Here is an 18,801-nt window from a genome sequence, read left to right on the forward strand (position 1 = left end):
TGTGTGTATGTGTGTATGTGTGTGTGTGTGTGTGTGTGTGTGTGTGTGTGTGTGTGTGTGTGTTTGGGTGCCCTCAGAAGCCTTGGAGTTGGAGGTACTTTGTTTTTCTGACACCATTTCTTCTCTGTAGTCTGCTTTTGGACTTTGCTGAGAATCAGATGGTATAAATTCAGGAGCTTATTTGCAGGTTCCTATTTTTTTCCCTGGGTCTGCATAGCTCTTTCTGTGCCAGCACCAAGCTTGTTTCATTACTGTTGCTTGGGAGTAACACTTGAAATTAGGTTCTGTGATATCTGCAGCACGGTTCTTTTGATCAGAATTGCTTTAGCTATTTAGGGTCGTCAACATTTACAGTCTTCTGTTTAGGATTGTTTTAGTTCTGTGAAGATTTGTCATTGGTGGGCATTGCATTGAATCCATAGACCATTTTTAGCCATTTTTCAGTCAGTCCAACAGCAAGGGAGGTCTTTCTAATTTCTAATGCCTTCTTCAATTTCTTTAAAATATTTTTAAAATACTTTTTATGGCAGAAAACTTTTACCTCCTTTATTTTTATTAAAGTCCCCCTCCTCTGCTTTGAGGCCAATGTGAGTAAGACTGATAGGATATTTCCCCCTAATTTGTTAATATATTTATTAATACATAGCAAAGGTATTTTGTATATCGATTTTGTGTCCCGCTAATGTGCTGAAAGTAATTATCTGATAATGATTTTTTATGATGGAGTCTTTTAAATATAGGAGAATCAAATCATCTACCTATAGCAATAATTTTAAGCCAGCTGTGGTGGTACACACCTTAGATCCCAGGTTTCTGTGAGTTTGAGGCCAGTCTGGTATACATAGTGTGGTCCAGGACAGTCAGGGCTACCTAGAGAAAGCCTATCTAAAATTAAATTAAATTTAAATAAAAAAAACTTAACTCAATAATTTTACTTCTGTCTTTCCTCTTTGTATCCATTTTCTTTCTCTTGCCATATTGCTATGGCTGCGACATCAAGCACTGTGTGGAATAGGATTGGTGACAATGGATACCCTGATTTTATAGAAAACACTTCCAGTTTTCACCTGTTTCCTTTAATGTTGTCTATAGGTCTATTGTGTATGGACTTTTAATATTTATGTATATTCTGTTATGGTTTCATCTTTCTATGTCTAAATTCTTCAAAGATTTATCATGAAAGTATGATGAACTTCATGATGGTTGTTTTTTTTCCTCTGTTGCAAGTGACTTTTATACTTGATTCTACTTATAGAATGTATAATGTATATGTTGCTTGCTGCTGTGAGCAATGGAGATTTGGTCTAAAGGAACTAGATAGATAGGCTGGGTAGCAAGGTCATGTAGGTCACATAGAGTTTGAGGGGTTATAGCTGACATGAAAATTGCCCCAAGTTGGGTTAAGATGGTGTACTGGCTGGTTTTGTGTCAACTTGACACAGCTGGAGTTATCACAGAGAAAGGAGCTTCAAGAGAAGAAATACCTCCATGAGATCCCTTGTGGATGGTACCATCTCTGGGCTGGTAGTCTTGAGCTCTATAAGAAAGCAAGCTGAGCAAGCCAGGGGAAGCAAGCCAGTAAGCAACATCCCTCCATGGCCTCTGCATTTGCTCTTGTTTCTTGACTTACTTGAGTTCCAGTCCTGACTACCTTTGGAGATGAACAGCAATGTGAAAGCATAAGCTGAATAAACCCTTTCCTCCCCAACTTTTTGGTCATGATGTTTGTGCAGGAATAGAAACCCTGACTAAGACAAGTTGGTACCAGCATAGTGGGGTATTCTTGTGACAACCTGACCATGTATTGGGGAGGATTGTGGAAGGACTTTGGAACTTTGGGCTAGAAGATCCATTCAGTGTTAAGAGCTCTGTGGGATGTTGTGTAGGAGCTTGGAAGATAATGTTGAGAACAGTGCAGACAATGGAGGCCTGGCTTGTGAAATTTCAGAGGGAAGATTAAAGACTCTTATCAGGGCCTTTGCTATTTTGATTGTGAAGATTCTGTGGTTTTGGTTAGCTGGGGCTGAAGAATCAGCTGTGATTAGCAAGATACCAGAGCTACTAAAGCAAACCTTTGTGTTACTGGGACTATTGATGCTGGTTAGCTGGAGCTAAGAACTTAGGAGTGACTAAGAAGAGACCAGCATCATTGAGGTGAAATCTTCTGGGAAGTGTTTTTTGAGAGCTGTGTTCCAGAGATAGCCAAGATTGTACCTCGAGCTGCAGCTGGACTTGGTAATGTGTCAGAGTCACCCAAGTGGTACTGGTTTTGAAGGCATGAAGGGGTCATGAAGAGCAGCTGAGGCTCGGCACTGTGAGAGGCCATGGAAGACCAATGGTGAAAGTGCAACCTCAGTTGCAATTGATGGCCCAGGACTGAAGGGGTCGTGCAAAGGGGTTGAAGCTTGGGAGAGAAGACAAGAGCCTGTGAGAGGCTATTTGTGAAGCCTAGTTGCAACAGAAGACAGCAGAGTTTTGAGATGCCAGTACCATGAGATGACCACCAAGAACAGCAGCAGCAGTGGAGTACAGGCAGCTGGAGCTTAGAGGACAAGGTGTGTGCTACAAAGGGCAGAGCTGGAGAAGTGACCCAAGCTCTTGGAGGAGCCCAGAAGATCATGAGTGGATCCCAGACATTAGACAGTTGGAGTTTGCTTTTGCTTTTGATTGTGCCCTGATATTTTTCCCTCTTGAAGGAAGAAAGTATTTTAGTGGAGCCCACAGTTAAGGGACTTGAAATTGTAAAATGATTTTGAATTTTAAAAGAGATTGGATATTTTAAAGGGATTGAAATTTTAAGAATTTGCAAAGACTATTAAAGTTATTTAGATCTTAGGGATGAATAAAAAACTAAGGGTTGAGGCTCAATAGTGATGTGTTTGTGTGTCAAGTTGACAAAGGGTCAATTGTTCTGGCTAGTTTTGTGTTAACTTGACACAGGCTGGAGTTATCACAGAGAAAGGAGCTTCAGGTGAGGAAATACCTCCATGAGATCCAGCTGTAAGGCATTTTCTCAGTGATCAAGGGGGAAGGGCCCATTGTAGGTGGGATCATCTCTGGGTTGGTAGTCTTGCATTCTATAAGCAAGCAAGCTGAGCAAGCCAGGGGAAGCAAGCCAGTAAGCAACATCCCTCTATGGCCTCTGCATCAGCTCCTGCTTCTTGACCCGCTTGAGTTCCAGTCCTGACTTCCTTTGGAGATGAACAGCAGTGTGGAAGTGTAAGCTGAATAAACCCTTTCCTCCCCAACTTGCTTCTTGGTCATGATGTTTGTGCAGGAATAGATGCCCTGACTAAGACAGACGGTCAAACTCTTGGCTCTGTTGCCTCCTTGTTTTATGCTGGATCTCACTCTGCTGAGAGCTTATGATGTAGCCCCATATAGAACTCAAGCCTGAAGGAAGGTTCATATTTGGAAGCTTGTCAAGGAATCAGTATTTTAATTGAAGAGACTGCCTTGGTGTGCTGATCACACATTCTCTAATTACCTGATGGTATGAACTGAGTACTCTTAGTCTGTCTTAGTCACCATGGATATCATAACAAAATACCATAAGCTGTGTTACTTAAACAATAGGAATGTATTTTCTGTAGGTTTTAAGGCTGAGAAATTCAGAATCAAGGTGTTAGATGATTTGGTTCTGGTGAAGGCTTTTCTTCTGGCTGCAAATGACTGGATTATTGCTTTGTCCTCACATGGCTTTTGTTCAGTGTGTGCACGGAGACGAAAATATCTTTCCTCCTCCTTCTTCTTCTTCTTCTTCTTCTTCTTCTTCTTCTTCTTCTTCTTCTTCTTCTTCTTCTCCTCCTCCTCCTCCTCCTCCTCCTCCTCCTCTTCCTCCTTCTCCTTTTTTAAAAGATAGAAGCCCTTTCTGATTAGGAGGCCATCATGTGAACTAATACAACCATAATTACCTCCAGAATTCTATATATATACAAAGTCACTCGATTTAAGTCCCAGTACTGCCCCATCTTAGTGAGCCTTTTCCAGACCTTACTTTTGTAACAAGCCATAGGTTGGGTTCTGGGAAAGCAGAGACATAAATATGTGGAATATACATAAAAATGGTTCTTACAAGAAGAGCCGTGGAAGGGAGCTGAAGGAGCCAGGGCTGCGTATAGAGGGCATGCATGCCACACAGAGGGTTTGTGGCTATGGCTGGCCACCAGAATCAACTGAAATGGGGCTAAATGGTCAAGCTCTTAGCTTTGTTGCCTCCTTATTTTCTGACTGGGTACCACTACTGCTGAGAATTCACTATGTAGAGCAAGATGGATCCAGACTCATAAAGATTCTCCTGATTCAGCCTCCCATGCTGGCTCTGTACCTCCTCATTAATAAGCAATAGTATATGGGTTCTCCTGGACAGGACACCAACCTTAGGCAAAGTAGCTGCCCAATAGCAGTTCACATCTGGAGCAACGTCTCACCATTTCCACCACGAAACATTTCAGTCTTTTACTACTTCTGTTTTCAAAGAAGAGAGACCATTTCTACTCGCATGAAGAATGAGAAAAATTCCTCAGTCTCGGCTCCCCATACTCTTTGGGGAAGGAGAATGAGAAGGATCAAAGACTAAACCACTTCTGGCTGCTTTCTGTTTCTGCCTCAATTTCTGTTTCTTCTTGTCCATAAGATTCAACATATTCTGTCCTCCATGTTTCCAGTTTATGGGGCATGTCCCAAATCTATGGGAAGTTTGAGTTTTCTCTTCTGTTTCAGGGCAACATGCTCAATTTTTGTTGCCAAGCTCATTTGCCACACCAAACCATTTTCTAGTTTGATTTTCTATCTCATCTGAGATTGGTCCCTTGCAGCCCAGGCTGTCTTCAAACTCACTGTGTAGTTGTGTGGCCATCCTTGACCTCCTGACCCTCCTGCCTCTACTTCTTTAGTGCTGAGATTAAAGGAGAGGACCACCTTGACCAACAGGGTCTCACACTGTTGGTGAATTACCTGGAGCTTGCTATTTTGCCTAGGCAGAGTAAATACCAGGCTAGTCTTTATAATAAAAACATACTATACACACACACACACACATATATGTATATAAAATAACATATTATATAGAAAACATACAAATACAAATCTTAGGGTAAGTCCATCTTCCCATGCAGTTCGGTAGTATAACATGAGTGCTAGAATATACATGACATGCTTGGAGAATCCTGAGTAACCAAGGATACTCTCCAGTAAAACAAGGAAATAAACCTATAAAGAAACAAATTCTAAAAAAGAGCTGCTCTTGTCTTGGAGAACAGTGAGGTGAACTCCTTGGTTGTGTAAGAGTAGTCAGGTTACAGCCCAATAGGAGGAACAACAATATGAACCAACCAGTACCCCCAGAGCTCCCTGGGACTAAACCACCAACCAAAGAAAACACATGGTGGGACTCATGGCTCCAGCTGCATATGTAGCAGAGGATGGCCTAGTCAGACATCAATGGGAGGAGAGGCCCTTGGTCTCATGAAGGTTCTATGGCCCAGTATAGGGGAATGCCAGGGCCAGGAAGCAGGAGTGGGTGGGTTGGTGAGCAGGGGGAGGGGATAAGGGATTTTCCGAGGAGAAACTAGGAAAAGGGATAACATTTGAAATGCAAAAAAAGAAAATATCTAATAATAATAAAAAAAGAGTAGTCAGGTAAAACTGAGGCAAGAAGAGGCAGGTTTGTTAGGGAAGGTATTAAAGCTTACCAAAGAGCGAGCATCTGTATAAAGATGGGGCAAATGCAAAGACCTGAGTCCAATATATATGAGGTAGCAACATTCAACTCTGGGAATATACATTTGTGATCTAAATATGAAATAAACATTTAGGGACTTGGTAATCAGGGAAGAGAACCAACTGCATCCTTACACCCTGCACATCTTCCTAGGGTGCTCTGTGGTGGCCCTGATAGTGTTCTCCACAGGAGAGATTTTTAGGCCTTTTACACTCTTTATCCCTCTTTGATAACAGTTTACAGGACCTTGTTTATATAGTTTTATAAAAAGATATACAAATCATGGGCTTACTGATAGCAACTCACAAAGAAATTCATTTAATAATTCATATATATTTCTGTTTATTAAAATGAAAGCAAGTTTGCATGCTAGTGAGAGGACTGTGGTTATTAACTAACATAAAGAATTAAATTTTGCTGGGCAATGGTGGCACATGCCTTTAATCCCAGCACTTGGGGGGGCAGAGGCAGGCAGATTTCTGAGTTCAAGGCCAGCCTGGTCTACAGACTGAGTTCCAATACAGCCAGGGCTACACAGAGAAACCCTGTCTCGAAAACAAACAAACAAACAAACAAATAAACAAACAAACAATTAAATCTTGACTAAATAGTTGCTATCATTGGAGGTAGAGTATGTTCAATGTTTGTTACAGAGTTGATATTTTGATTTTATAATTTGTCATTTCTGAGAGTGCTGGGTGCATAAATGTGTACTTCAAAGTAGCAGATGTTCAGGACCTTCAGAAATCATTGGAAATTAGATTCTAATTCTTAGCCAAAATTCATTTAATAATTTTTAAATTATTTAAAATTATTACACACACGCACACACACACACACGCACACGAGTGTTTGCCTATATTTATGTTTGTGTACTATTTGAATGCCTGGTGCCTGTGGAGGCATCAGAGAAGTAGTTACAGATGGTTGTAAGCCTCCATGTGCGTGCTGGGAATGGAACTCAGGTCCCGAAAGAATACTCAAGGCTCTTAACTACTGAGCCATCTCTCCAGCTCCCCAATGGTCTTTAAATTGAAACTTGTCAGCAACTTGCCTGGAAAGTTATTGTTATTACTGTGTGGGTATACATTTGTGATGTATGTGAGCAACAGTTTACGCTTACAGGTTAGAGAGCAGCTTGGTAGAGTTGGTTATTTGCATCCACGTACTTTATGAATTCTGGTGCTTGAACATGCTAATGACATGGTTCTGCTTACTAACTTTACAGAAAGAATTAGATCTTGACTGAATAGTTGATATCACTGGAGATAGAGCATCTTCAACGTTTGTTACAGAGTTGATATTTTGATTTTATAATTGCCAATTCTGAGAGTGCTGATTTGCATAAATATATACTACAAAACAGTAGATGTTTAGGTCATTAGGCTTGCATGGCAAAGCACTTACAGAGTCATGTTGCTAACCCCAAATGTTTATTTATTCTTTTGTGGTGTTAGTACACAGGACCTTGTGTATGCTTAGCTAGAGGCCTCCCACTGGGCTATATTCTCAGCCCCTGAAACAGCAATAAAAAAAAATCCTAATACAAAATAGATACAGAGATATATTGATACATGCTACAGAATGATGGTAGGAAAATACTAAATTCTTATTTTCTGTAGTTGTTTGTATAAGAACAGAACACTTTATTTCTACAGTAAAAAAAATTCTGCAATTTCTCATATCTGAGCTGAGGTGGGACAAGTAGCATTTATTGGTGGTGTTTTCTATGACAGCACACGGGGTGCAAAGTGTGTTCATCATGTGTTCACAACCAAGGCTGCAGTAAAGTCACACAACACAACACCAAATGAGCAAGTGCTGCCAGAAATGGCTCACATTCACTATGTGACATCGAATAGTTGGTCTTTACGTGCTAGAAAACCTTTTACTGTTGTCAAATTTTGCATGCATATCTCCCCATTCAGTTACTCGATACCCATTATGTGGTTCATATTCCACAGCTGAAGAAGATGGGCTCTGGAGAAGAAAAGAATAATAGAGACACACTCTCCTTGCCTGAAAATGGCTTTTACCTTTGCACCCATGTATGGTTAAACACAAGAATTATTGAACTATTCAAGAGGGGTGGCTAGGTGAAAAAGACTAGTGATGGTAATAATGGAGAACTACAGTATATCAAGTTCAAATCTGGGGTTTTGCATTGTTTTATTTATAGTTGTAAAGAAAACAAAAATAGCTAAAATTACTGTAACTATGAAACATTGGACCAATGGGAATGAGCATAATTCTTGTCCTTCATAGTAGGTTTTGTTGTTGTTGTTACTGTGTTTTTTTTTTGTTACTGTGGTTTTTTTTTAATTTTTAATATTTTTTATTACGTATTTTCCTCAATTACATTTCCAATGCTATCCCAAAAGTCCCCCATACCCCCCCCCCACTTCCCTACCCACCCATTCCCATTCTTTTGGCCCTGGCATTCCCCTGTATTGGGGCATATAAAGTCCAATGGGCCTCTCTTTCCAGTGATGGCCGACTAGGCCATCTTTTGATACATATGCAGCTAGAGACAAGAGCTCCGGGGTACTGGTTAGGGGGAACATATCATGTTGTTCCCCCTATAGGGTTGCATATCCCTTTAACTCCTTGGGTACTTTCTCTAGCTTCTCCATTGGGAGCCCTGTGATCCATCCAATAGCTGACTGTGAGCATCCACTTCTGTGTTTGCTAGGCCCCGGCATCGTCTCACAAGAGACAGCTATATCTGGGTCCTTTCAGCAAAATCTTGCTAGTGTATGCAATGGTGTCAGCGTTTGGAAGCTGATTATGGGATGGATCCCTGGATATGGCAGTCTCTAGATGGTCCATCCTTTCATCACAGCTCCAAACTTTGTCTGTGTAACTCCTTCCATGGGTGTTTTGTTCCCAATTCTAAGAAGGGGCATAGTGTCCACACTTTGGTCTTCATTCTTCTTGAGTTTCATGCGTTTAGCAAATTGTATCTTGTATCTTGGGTATCCTAAGTTTTGGGCTAATATCCACTTATCAGTGAATACATATTGTGTGAGTTCCTTTGTGATTGTGTTACCTCACTCAAGATGATGCCCTCCAGGTCCATCCATTTGGCTAGGAATTTCATAAATTCATTNTTTTTAATAGCTGAGTAGTACTCCATTGTGTAAATGTACCATAATTTCTGTATCCATTCGTCTGTTGAGGGNCATCTGGGTTCTTTCCAGCTTCTGGCTATTATAAATAAGGCTGCTATGAACATAGTGGAGCATGTGTCCTTCTTACCGGTTGGGACATCTTCTGGATATATGCCCAGGAGAGGTATTGCTGGATCCTCCGGTAGTACTATGTCCAATTTTCTGAGGAACCGCCAGACTGATTTCCAGAGTGGTTGTACAAGCTTGCAATCCCACCAACAATGGAGGAGTGTTCCTCTTTCTCCACATCCTCGCCAGCATCTGCTGTCACCTGAATTTTTGATCTTAGCCATTCTGACTGGTGTGAGGTGGAATCTCAGGGTTGTTTTGATTTGCATTTCCCTGATGATTAAGGATGTTGAACATTTTTTCAGGTGCTTCTCTGCCATTCGGTATTCCTCAGGTGAGAATTCTTTGTTCAGTTCTGAGCCCCATTTTTTAATGGGGTTATTTGATTTTCTGGAGTCCACCTTCTAGAGTTCATTATATATATTCGATATTAGTCCCTTATCTAATTTAGGATAGGTAAAGATCCTTTTCCCAATCTGTTGGTGGCTGTGGNTTTTTGTTGTTGTTGTTGTTATTTTGTTTTTTGAGACAGAGACTCTCTGTGGCCCTGGCTGACCTGGAACCTGCTCCACAGGCCCAGCTGTCCTCTGCCTCCCAAGTGCTGGAATTGGTGTGCATTTCCATGTTCTTCTACTTTTCCCATGTCTTGAGCAGTTTTGTTCTCTACTTTTTAAGAGTTCTTGCCTATAACCGGTTTGCGATTCTAAAAGGTAATGTATTTTGGATTCCTTTTGTTATTGGTGCTGGGTCAATTCATCACTTTAGCAAAACTTGTGGCTTGACTTTTAAAAACAAGTGACAGTAAAATTATGATTTAACCCAATCATGGACTGGTAGGGTGGACAGACAGCAAAACCATTACTGCCACAAGTTGACAGAGGTAATGAACTGCAAGAGTAGAAACAAAGGAAAATGATTTTTAAAAATATAACAAATGTCCTGAGTGGACAAAAGGAGTGGAGAAAGCAAGAACTTTCATGATCCCCAACACTGGGCTTCTAGGTGATTAAAAGAGGCCTGGATATGGCTGTGTGGCTAAGAGCACTGGCTGTTCTGTCAGAGCACCCAGGTTCTGTTTCCATTATCTACCTGTGGTTCACAACCATTCAAACTCTAGGGGATCTGATGTTCTCTTTTGGCCTCTTTGGGGACCAGGCACATACATACATACATACATACATACATACATACATACATACATACATACATACAGGCAAAACACACACACACAAAGTGATGTGTGAAGCCAAGCATTGTAGTAGCACAGGTTTTTGCTTTTTTATTCCCAGCACTCAGGAGGCAGAGGCAAGGGGATCTCTGTGAGTTCGAGGCCAGCCTGGTCTACAGACTGAGTTCCAGGACAGCAAAGACTACAGAGAGACCTCATCTCAAAAAACAAGACAGTAACTAAAGTGAATATTGAGAATGATCAGATGACAGATCCCCTTTGCGTCTAGTCAGTAGCTGCAGCTGTAAAGGGAGAGGGAGGAATAATTAGTTATGTCATTATCCTAAGCAAAGCAAAAATGCAATTTCTATTGTGTATGCTATGAAGAACCATGGGAGGAATAGACTGACCAAGCTCTTTTGAAGGTCTATTTAGAGAAGAAGCTGTCGGTTCAGTGTTTTGCAGGGAATATGCTGTCTATATAATCACAGCTAGTTCTCCTGTCATTGGTTAACAAATGCTTGCCTTGTGTGTGTGTTGCGGAGGACGGAACCTCAGTCCTTATGTGTGCTAAGCAAACAAATGCCAAGCTTAGTGCACTGTCAGGTTTCTAGAACTTGGCAGATCTGTAGGGAAATGTGAAAGTCCATCCAAAAGCCTAGGCGACGTCATCATAGAACTGACTTTATATTGAAGACCTCCTGGGCAATGTTCATTCTCTCCACATTTCAGTGTGAAAGTCATTTTTGTTTTTTTTGTATTCTGATTGTTTCATTGTAATTCAGGTCTCATGTCTTTGAAAAGCCAAATATTTTTGATATTTCCATCATTTCTATGTTTTGAAGTTGCTAATGAAAAGCTTTTCAAAATCTATATCAAGAGATTTAGAATCTTAAGAATCTTGAAAGAGCTGATGTTTCTCAGAAACGTAAGTCTGCAACAGAGTGGAACATGTTATGGAACCTCTAGTCCTTCCAGCGCTAGTCAGAGGATTAATGAATATGCTTTTCTCACATGGGTAGTTAGACCTGATCTGGTTATTTTAAACAATTTTTGAAAGAGACAATTAGAAAAAAAATAAGGCATAACTTGTGTCTTAAGATTTCTAGTGTTGTGATTAAAAAAAAAAAACAACTGACTACAGACAACTTGGGAGGAAAAAGGGTTTATTACATTTTACAGTTTGTAGTCCTTCATCCAGGAAGTTAGAGCAGGAGCTCGAGGTAGGACCCGGAGGCAGCAGCTGAAGCATATAGAGGCCAGGGAAGAGTGCTGCTCACTGGCTTACCTCGCGTGCGTGTGCGTGAGAGTGCGTTCGCTTGCATGTGTGTATGTTGTTTAGGAATCCCAGTCCCTATGTATGCTAAGCAGGTGCTCTACTACTGAACCACATTTTCAGCCCTTTTTGGGTTATTACTTTTAAAGTAGGTAGAATTAAAAAAAATAGTTATCATGTCTATGCTTCCTTTTATACCATAACATGTATGTGGAGGTCAAAGGACGACATAAAAGAGTCAGTTCTAGCTGGGTGTGGTGGTGCACGACTTTAATCCCAGCACTTGGGAGGCAGAAGCAGGCGAATTTCTGAGTTCGAGGCCAGCCTAGTCTACAGAGTGAGTTCCTGGACAGCTGGGACTACACAGAGAAACCCTGTCTGGAAAAAACAGTTCTAACTTCTGGGTCTCACAGAGTGAATTTAGGTCATGATGCTGTCTACTGAGCTGTCTCATCATCCCAGAAGTCTAGAACTTATATTGATTAGGAGGATCAAGGAGTACAGAAATGAGCATAAACTTATTTGTTACACCTAAATAATGGTAACTGAAATTATGGCTACAATATCTTTATCTCAACTGATAACTACATTCACTGGTGGAATTTAAATACAGGTGCGTGGGTGTACACACACACACACACACACACCACACACACACACAGAGTGGCTTATAGGTTGAAGCTGGACGGTGGATGTCTCCTGAGCGAAAGGGCAAGAATCCAAGTTGTTCAGTCCAGGAGACAGGATGTCTCAGCTGTCCCAATCTGGTGATGGAGTCCCAGAGGGTTTCTGGAGAGCCACTGGCATTCAGTCTATGTTGGAATCCCAAAGAAGTACATTCTAATAACTGCAAAGGAATGCCTTAGCAACAGGACGATCTTGCCATAGAGAGAGAGGTCAAGCAGTCAAAAAGCAAAGGCTTCTACTAGAAGGCATGGCCCCAATTTAGGATGGGTTTCCCACCTGAGCCATGAAGAAATGCCTGGCTACAGGGGATTTTAGTTGATTCCACATGCAGTCAGGCTGACAACCAAGGTCAGCCATTACTCTGTGAATGCCATTATGTGTTTATAGATGTATATGAGCCATGGGAAAAACAAAGTTTTTCTTTCGGTAAAAAAAGAGAGAAGGGTCAGGACTGTCTACGAGGAGGTCACAAAATGTGGCACTATACACCAGTAATCTCTGGTCTCATGAGGCTAGGGCAGGGGATTTTTAAGTTTGAGACCAGCATGGGCTACAGAGGGAAATCCTATCTCAAAAAGGAGAGGGCTAGAAGAAAAGGGAGAAGAGGAAGAGAGAGAAAGAGAGAGGGAAGAAAGAAAAGCCTATTACAATTTATTCTGGTGTAAGACAATGGGAAGAGGTGGGGAGGAAAGAGCCAGGGCAACAGTAGCCTTTGGAGAACAAAAGCAGATATTTGAATGACAATAGGATCAGGCTCAGAGTTTCTTTTGGGAATTAAATAATTATGTATACATACCAGTTCAATTATGTGTGGCAACAAAGTAAAATTTAGACTGCTGTGAACTCAAAAGCCCATGCCCTTGGATACACACACACACACACAGACACACACACAAACACAAATGATGATCCAGCAGAAGTCTCAGGATTGATCCTTAACATGGAAAATGGGCAATCCCTAACAACAAAAGAAATGCCAAACTGTTCCCCAACAACAAAAATAAATGCTGGGCTGGGGTGTAATTCAATTGCTGAATCCATGCTTTGTGAGGTCCTGGTTTCAATCTCCAGAGCGAGGGTAAAAAAAAATCTGAAGACATTGTAAGATAAAAGCAACAATGCAATAATACAGATAGCATCGATGTATGTGCAGCTCAATATATACATATAGCCACCCTATGAGATAACTGCTGCTATTTACATCTTATAGCCAAGGAAGCAGGCCCTGGGATTTGCCTGAAATTACATTTCTGTTCAGAACCGTCTAGGTTCACAGGTCACAGTGCAGTCCCCAAACCTGCTAAAATTACAGAGTTATTAAGATATTAGGATAAGAGAGGAATTATTTTTAAGTGTTAAGCTGGATGGAGCTACCTGAAAAGTAGCTGAAAGTACAGTATCTTCCTTCAGGAACAACTGGGAACTGACAAGTAATTTGGGGACTTTTAAAGAGCAACAATGCAGAAAAGGGGCAGAGAACTCAGGGTTGGACTGTGGGATCTAAAACACAAAAATCAAAACAAAACAAAACCCAAAGCTAGCAACTCAATCAGAAGACTAGGGAACAATGTAGGTACAGATTCAAAGAAGCAGCTTAAAATGTTTTCAAGGGTGGGTGGGGCCTGGTGAAGGACATGACTGCCCCTGGTCCCCTCATCCTCCTTGGATAAGTCTCATTGTATCTCTCTCCAAATCCTTCTGCCTCAGCCTCCCAAGGCTGTGGCTAGAGCACCCACTGATTCTCTTCAGACATGTGGCTGGGTAAGGAACATCGTGATAGTACAGCAAGTTGAGGGAGTTAACAGCCTTGATTGTTTTTAAAGATAAATGGAAACATGAAAAAACAAAAAACAAAACAGAAAGCACCTAGAAGATAAAATATTGAAGCTATTCTAGAAAAAAAAAGGCAATGGCATTCAGGCAAGGCTGGACTTGGAGAGAAGGGAATGGGGGATGGTTAAACTAGGTGAGATTTTTGTGATCACAACTACAAACATGTTGATAGAATATCAGCTCTTTATCAGAGTCCCACATATTCGAGATTAAGAAAATAGATTAAATTCCATATGATTATGGCTTGGAGCCCGCAACGTCTTTTAACAAGGCAAGCTAGAAACAGGCTCTGCAGAGAACACAATAGGAAGTCAATCAGAGGCTAGTAAAGGAGACACTTTGCCGGAAGGACCGTCACGAATTCATACCAAAGTTCCTCCAGTGATGCGGAACGCACTTTGCAACCTTTGGGATTCATTCCAGAGACATTTGAGGTACTAGCTAGCCAGCCAGCCCTCAAGACTATAAACAAGTTTAACGTTTCTAAGGAGATATTGAAAATGCAGCTGCCTCTGCCAATAAAAAAAAAATTGAGTCAGCAATGAGGCTGATGACCTACAAGACCAAGAATTCACTTTTGTAGTGCGGAGTTAATAAGCAGGCGGAAGGTTAGGAGAGCCTTGGTCAAGGACAGCTAAGGTAGAGAGCAGCAGGGAAGGAAGGGGTCAAGATCTACGCCTGGCTATTTCCCTTTCGGCTAGGCTCCATTATTCGCACGTCCGTTTGAGAACCACAGAAAGCAGTCCTAGGCTGTGGGAGGAGAATCTGATTGCTCGCAGAGTCTATCTTCACCGTGTAGCTTCTCCTTTCTCACTAACTAGCCAATGCTGCCGCCTTATGCAAAGCTTGCACCTCGGCGAGAACCTGCTTTACAGAGGCAGGACGACGCCAATCGGCCTGGAGCGGTCACTGTTTCCTTTTAGCTCCGCGGCAGGCAGGGGGTTAGTCCCAGTCCTCGAAACCTTTTCAACCTCGTTCTGAAAAAGCGCCTCATCAATAATAAACCGTGCGTTCAATTCTAGCTTGGAGACTCCCGCTAACCGGGGAGGGAGCAGGGCTCGGGGGCGCGTTGGCACGGCTCGCCCCGATAACGGGCGGGTGTGGGCGGCTGGCAGCCTCGGGGCGGGAGCGGAGCGCAGCCCCCGCCGGGGAGGGGCCTCGGCGGAAGGGCTGGGGGCGGACTCCTTCCCGGCTCTTGGAGAAGCTCTACAAATGGCGGGCGGCAACCCAGCGAGCGGGTCGCGCAGGCGCCGCGGAGTCCGTCCTTCCGCTCGCCTCGGGCGGCCCAGGAGCCGTCCACAGCGCCCTGGTCCAGACGTCTCCGCGGCTCGCCATTGGCCGAGCGGAGCAGGAGCTTCGCAGAGGGGGGCGGTGCAGCCACGCAAAAGGCCACGTTTCCCGCGCCGCTGCTGCGCGTGCGCGCCCCCCGGAGGCGAGCGATGGCGCGCGGCCCCGTCCGAGGGCCCCTGCTCGCGCCTCAGCTCCCTCCCCTTTCCGGGCAGGCCCGTCCTGTCAGCGGAGCAGTGAGCAGCGCGGCCAGCAGAGGGCGGTCGGGACCCGAGTCTGCAGCGGCGCCATTGGCGTGTGGAAAATGCCACCAGATGGCGGGTTAGGATTGCAGCTCCGTTGAAGGCGCGGCCCCCGCTCCCGAACCCCCGGCGACCACCCCGTAACCACCCCCCCACCTCGGGAATAACACACCGGAGACTTTTGGGGGGAAACTAGGTCGACGGCCGACAGCGCCCGGATGGGCAGCTGAGGTGAGCGCGGGCGGCGGCGGCGGCGGCGGGGGGCGGGAAAGGGGGAAATGCGGCGGCGGCGGCGGCAGCGGCGCGGGGGCTGGAAGCGCCGATCCAAGATGGAGGCCGGGCGAGAGCTTGGGAGCGCGAGCGGCGAGCGGGCGGGCGGGCGGGCGGGCCGGCGCGGGCCCCGCGCGGGGGAGGGAGGCCGCGCGGGCCTGTGCGCTGCGCGGCGCGGCGGTTGCGGGCGGGCGTCCGGGCGTCCGAGCGTCCGGGACCCGCTGTGGGCGCGGCGGGCGCTCCGCTTCCCTCCACCCCTCCCCGCGGGCCGCGAAAACGGTGCCCCCGCCCGCCCGGGCTCCGCGGCGGTAGCGCGGAAGCCTTTGTGGCGCGCTCGGGCCCGCCGCCAAGCCCGCCCTCCGCCCCCCCCGCCCGGGCTCTCGGGACTCGCCCGCGCCCGGGCCAGCCTAGGCGGGCTGGCGCGAACGCCTTCCGCCGCCCTGCGTTTCTGCGGTGCTTTGGCGGCGGCGGCGTCACATGACAAGGAGCTGGCTTCTGCCGAGGGTCCTGGGGGTCGCTCAGCCTGGACTGCTGTCCCAGGCCTCTGCTTTGCTGGGGTCGGGTAGGGGGCTGAGGACCTGGGCCGACGGGACGTCGCAGCCCTGGCTTTCCCGCTATCCGCCGTCCGAGCTCCGGACGGGGGCCTCCGGGTGAAACGTGTCCAGGCCGGAGCACTGCCCCGCTAGTTTCCCAATCCCCCGGGAGATGAGGCCAATAAAAGTTGTTTTTCCTCTTCCCTGAAGGTGGGGGGCGGGATGAAGAGCTGGGAAACCCGAGTGCTGGGAGCTGGACTTGGAGGGGTCCGAACCGAGTGCTGTTTGTATGTAGTAGGGAACCACAACATTTTCTGGTTTTCGGATTGTCACGTCACCCGCTTCTGCCTACGTTAGGATTGTTACTGATTCTTTCCACATTGCAGACAGTCGTGTCCTGGGAGTGTTAAGCTCTGGGTTGGTTTTGGAGCCCTATAGACCCCAAATAGTGCAGTTTGTGGTAGCGAGTTATTTGCTGTTGAAGTTGGTGTTAAGATGAGGGACATGTTTATTCTCTCCTGGTTGTGCTTAGAGACAGCTATATTCTACATCTAGCAAAAGTAGTGTTTGTGAAAGTACCAAAATCCGCATAAAGTTGTACGATGTGTAACTTAATGGAATTTGTAACTTTACCTTTAGGTTTCCCAATGGGTTTTTTTTTTTTCATATATATTGCAAATTCTGATGGTGAAGCTCTTATGGAAATGTACAGAGGAGTGGGAGTTCTTGTATGATGGGTGATGGTCTTATAATGTATAAAATCGAGGCTAACAATTAGACCAAGAAATACTGAAAGAACAAGGAATGATATTTCATTGTTTTTAATTATGGGAAATGTAACACTTTTTTTTTTTTACCCGAATAAACTTCTAAGAGAAACCCCACAGGTGTTTTTTTTTTTCTTTGCATTTTACAACTGTGCTTTGGAGTTCTGCATGTTGTCTATGCCTGTAATTCTGTTTACTGAGAAGGCAGAGGCAAGGGGAATCATACGTTGAAATTAGCATGGACATTTTATGAGATACTGTCTTTAAAACAAAACAAATAGAGGTCTAGTATTGTCGTTTTTGAAGAGATTAATACAATCACTGTGTGGTTGTCCCCTCCACAACCAACATGATCTCATTGTGTAGCCCAGGCTGGCCTTGAAACCACTATGTACACAGTCTAAGGTGGCCTTTAATTTAGGACAGTTCTTTTCTTCAGCTTATGGAGTTCTGAGATCATAGGTGGGTGCCAGGCCAGCCAATTACTGAATGGCTCTTTTGTGTTTTGTTTTTTTCTTCAGAAAGGATCTTGGTATGTAGTTCAAGATGGCCTTGAATTTATAGCAATTCTTCTGTTTCATACTTTCAAATGCTGGGATTACAGCCACTCTTGGCTTTGAAAGGTTCTTTTAAAAACTCAAGCTGTGTTGCAGGGACAAGTGAGAACCTTGAACTGAAGTTTCTTGAGACATCCCCTAGGTTTGAGGTCTTGGTTTTACTTTTTAACTATTTAAATCTTACCTTCCTCATTTCTAAAGTTGAGGTAAGCCAATGGTTCTTTTACACATTGAAAACCTTTTTTTTAGCTAAAACTTAAAAATTTATAGTTATAATCTTTTCCTTGCTTGATTATAGTTGGATAGATATATCTTAATAATCTCAGTACTATGGGAGACTTAATGTGTCTTTGTTAGCTTTTGGCCAAAATCTGTAATTATTATTATTTTATTTATTTTTGAAATATGGTCTTAATAGGCAACAGTTTACAAAATGGCTACTATAGGAATCAGTGTCTCTGACTTCTGTCTCTAATTCCTGTAGATTTTAAGATCTCTTTCAAAAGTTAACCTGATTATGTCAGGCCCACCCAGATAATCTTTTATGTAATTTCAGTTAACTTTATGTAATTTCAGTTAACTATAGGGACATTAATTACACATACAAAAATACCCTTTTCCCTCTCTGGTCTAATCATAGGAAAGTTATCCTGGAATATTTACATAATCTCTCCCACTCGCAAGGAAAAGGTAGTGTGACCATCATTTATTTACTTATGGTGAGAGAAGCCTCTTCACATTTACCCTGTTAGAATCTGAACATAAGAAAAAGACACAGCTAAAACAGTAGCTTTCCCCACCCTTTCTGTTCTCCCTTCCTTCCTCTTCCTCTCAGTTTTAATCAGTCTTTTGCACTACTAGGTATGAACCCAGGGTCTGGCATATGTTACAATAGCTACATTCTCTGTCCCTATTTTCATTTTGGGTAAGACTGGGTGCTATGTATCCCAGGCTGGCCTTGAACTCCTGATTCTCCTTCCTCTGTCAATCAAATGTTGGGATTACAGCCATGCTCCACTGCCATCTTTAAATTTTATTTGTATTACAATTTTTTTTAATAACTTGTGAACATGCTGCTCATATGAAGGTCAGTAGATAACTTAAAGGATTTGATTCTAACGTGTGATTTGGGATTAAATTTAAGATATTCAAGTTTGGCAGCAGTTGCCATCTGCTGAGTCTTGCACCCCCTGCCCACCTCCCAATCCTTTGGGGGGGGG

At 43.7% G+C, this 18,801-nt stretch overlaps 1 protein-coding gene across 2 annotated transcripts in view; it reads left to right on the forward strand.

The window, feature by feature from the left end:
• Positions 1 to 15,336: 15,336 nt before the first annotated feature.
• Stag1 (stromal antigen 1) overlaps positions 15,337 to 18,801 on the forward strand; it is a 315,222-nt gene continuing 311,757 nt past the window's right edge. For both annotated transcript variants that reach the window (XM_021171588.2, XM_021171587.1), the window contains exon 1: positions 15,337 to 15,685. The gene's annotated coding sequence lies outside the window, so the exon portion shown is untranslated. The remainder of the gene's footprint in view (positions 15,686 to 18,801) is intronic.

Source organism: Mus caroli, chromosome 9 (assembly GCF_900094665.2).
Source record: "Mus caroli chromosome 9, CAROLI_EIJ_v1.1, whole genome shotgun sequence".
In the NCBI taxonomy this organism is placed as follows: Eukaryota; Metazoa; Chordata; class Mammalia; order Rodentia; family Muridae; genus Mus; species Mus caroli.